This window comes from Helianthus annuus, chromosome 4 (genome assembly GCF_002127325.2).
Source record: "Helianthus annuus cultivar XRQ/B chromosome 4, HanXRQr2.0-SUNRISE, whole genome shotgun sequence".
Taxonomy (NCBI): Eukaryota; Viridiplantae; Streptophyta; class Magnoliopsida; order Asterales; family Asteraceae; genus Helianthus; species Helianthus annuus.
The window spans coordinates 84,929,760-84,932,938 of NC_035436.2; the positions used below are offsets into that span (position 1 = coordinate 84,929,760).

The 3,179-nt window shown below is 35.3% G+C and overlaps 1 long non-coding RNA gene across 2 annotated transcripts; it reads right to left on the reverse strand.

Annotated features, from left to right (window-relative positions):
* Positions 1-2,095: 2,095 nt before the first annotated feature.
* LOC110867305 lies at positions 2,096-2,895 on the reverse strand. Of its 2 annotated transcripts, XR_002551504.2 has the most exons (3): positions 2,553-2,890; positions 2,191-2,351; positions 2,096-2,120 (listed from the first exon to the last, which is right to left on the reverse strand). It is a non-coding gene; the product is annotated as an uncharacterized LOC110867305 (long non-coding RNA). The 2 variants fall into 2 exon arrangements; XR_002551503.2 differs by lacking the exon at positions 2,096-2,120 and having other exon boundaries at positions 2,224-2,351; positions 2,553-2,895.
* Between the last annotated feature and the right edge of the window lie 284 nt (positions 2,896-3,179).

Genomic DNA, 3,179 nt, shown 5'->3' on the forward strand with positions numbered 1-3,179 from the left:
TATAATACACAAATTTCCACCAGTGTTTTAAGCTTGTAATATTGTACTCATTTAATCTCATTACCTTTTCTATCTAACAAGTTGGCGCTAACCCACGCGTTGCGGCGAGATGTTTAGTATATGTTCCATTTGACACTTTGTATTTTGTTTTATTAAAACAAAATCAAACTTCATAGGCTTTTGTTTTTGTGTAAGTTGCTAAGGAAATTATCCTGATTTCACTTTCCTTGCATCCCTCTGTTCAAACCCAAGAAATCCGATCAGTTGATCTATGTTTCCAAATCAATTTATCGCGTATTCAAATTTTCTAAATTCATTAGGCGTATTGAATTCATATTAAGTCACATAATTATGCTCGTTCAAACCGAAAAAATGTCACACTCCTCACTCTCTCGTTTCTATCCCACCGGAAAATTAGGGATGTGACATCTCTCTATGTGGCTTCTATCCTATCAGGAAAGAATGGTTGTTGTCGTTTAAATAAATGGTAAAGCAAGGTAAAACTAAAACCCATAAATCCTCAGAGTTTTTAAATAAAAAATCCAGTCCGGAAATTGAAGTATAAGAATCGGAACCCCTTCATAGTTTTGCAGGGTACCAGTCAATCATCACTTTTCACAAATGATATGCCGTGTCTGATGTCGGAACCAAAAAAATCACACTGGCCTAATATGCTAGTAAAATAAAATCTATCAAGTACGAATAATCCATATATAACCAACTCACATGCTCATCGACTTAACAACCAAAGATAGTGTGCACAGAAACAATACTATCACAATGAATATTAATCATATGGGTTCCATTCCTATGTGTAATATAAAGTTTGAACCAATACTTTTAGTAGGTTTCTAAATTCTAATGATATCTGAACTTGCAGTTCCTCCTGGCGTTCTTTATGACTGGGGATTTAATATTTCTCATATCACATTATCTTTTCTCTTGTCTTTGTTCGGACGTATTAAAACTACAGTACACGGAGGTAATGTTGCAAATTTTAACCTTTTTATATTTTTTTGAATAACTATCTATTCTTGCATGGGTCTGATACGCCTATGAGTCTGAAGATGAGATGTCCTTGGTTGATGTTGACAACTGTGGTATTGAAAACCCACAGACAACGGAGATGAGGACTAAAGGTGAACAATGGTTTAGGGAACATCGGTAAGAATCCATTGTTTTTTACTGTGTTGTTACCATGCAGACGACTCAAATCCAAAAATTAGAATTCATAATGAACCTAAACTTTCAATTAGAATATAATTCAGTATACAAACGAACGAATGAATTAAATTCAAACAAATGGAAAATAATGCTTACTAATGGCAGTGAAGTTGTGGACGACGGTTACGGAATGCAGAGATGGATTATGTGAGAATGAAGCGGTAGTAGATATGGTTTTCGAATTCCCTTAATCATGTTGGTTCCAATATCCATTGATTACGTGGGAGCCATTTTTGTAGTTTATTAATATAGTTTTTCATTTTAATGTTTTAATCGGCTCGTCGGGTTTGGTCATCAGGTGTGTGTATATACGCATCGGTTTGATTATCAGTTGACACAACCCTTAGTTATTTTATTCCATTTGAATGTAAAACAAATCACACCGCTTCTTTACACTGCGTCTCTTATTTGGCAATATATTTTCGGGCAATAATTTTTCAACCAACGCAATGCTTAAATAAAGGGACATGTTGGTTTGGGTTACATGTTTATTAGAGACACAACTTTTGACTTACCCTAAGGCACCCAAAGTTATTTTTTGTAGGGTTATGTAATATTCAAATATATCATACCAGTTACACAAAATAGATAAACATGGTTTCTTGAAATCTCATTTTCTTCTCAATTCAATACCCTACCAATCACGATCTTCTAATATCATGATCATATCAATTCATCATTTTAAACTAATTAATCAGTTAACACAAGTTATTGAGTCTAAGATATTTTTTGAGCTATTGTATAAAGTTCAGTTAAAAAAGTCAAAACAATATAAAAAAGGCATTCTGGGATGTGACTCTTGGGGCTTGAACTTACATGAATTGCAACTATATCATCTTTTAACATTGTATTGTAATCAAATGGGGCCTGATAAACATTTCCCCTGACTTGTCCTCCTATAAACAGTAGCACACATGCTCAATCCAGTACACATATAAGTAAATCATAATTTCACAGGTGGCATACCCATTTCCAGATCACATTTTCTCAAGTCCTTTGCTGCGGCCGTTAGAAGAGCAACCCACCATCTCCATAGCTAGTCTCGTCATCTCACAATCACTCATCTAGAGGCATTCGCATTGCTTATTTCCTAGGAGTTGGTAACAAAACTACCTGCACACCATATTCTAGTAGAGAAAAGAAAACACAAAACGAAACCCTAATTAGCTTTTAAGAAACATAAGTTGCACAAAACCAAACACTAAATAAAATAGATTAACTTGAACAAATCAATCGTTTTGTTTTTCGGCTCAGATTCAATTGCGTAACTTGATCCTCGAAACCCTAAAAAACGAATTTCAAAGATGCATAAGGAAGTATAAACTTACAAGCCCTCGTAGAATATCCAACCATAAAATTAGAAGCACCAAACAAGCGAAGCTCGCTCTGACGTACCTGCGATCAGACACAAGATAGCACGGATATGGGTGAAGAAGATGAGGAGTAAAAGGCGAGACGGGATGATAAACAACGATGGTTGCAGGCTTCACTCAGATAGGTGGCCGCTGGTGTCATCATGGGCGGATCTGATGGGTAGTAGGAGATGAACAAATTTGATGGGTAGCAGGAGATGAAATTGTAGCCATGGGTTTTTTTTGGAGAATAGCAGTAGAAGAGATTTGGTGTATGGGGAATCAGAGATAAGCGGGAATTCAAAATTTAGATCTGAAATTTGACCGCCCATTTGATCTTTAAAGCATGATGAGATTGTACAAGATGTTTTATGCATATAGGTAGAGGATCCTATAAAAAGTGTTCAAAGTGTGAGAAGTGTATTATAACACTATATATAATACTAGAGTAGGGTTTGCACGGAAAGTGTGTTTTTCCTAGAAAGTCTAGGAAGCGATCTGGTCCATCCGATTGGTGTGTTTAAGGGTTGAGATTAAATCAATGGCAATCTTGTAATATTTGAGTTTAATTAATTGATTGTTTTAAATGAATAGGGGTAATTT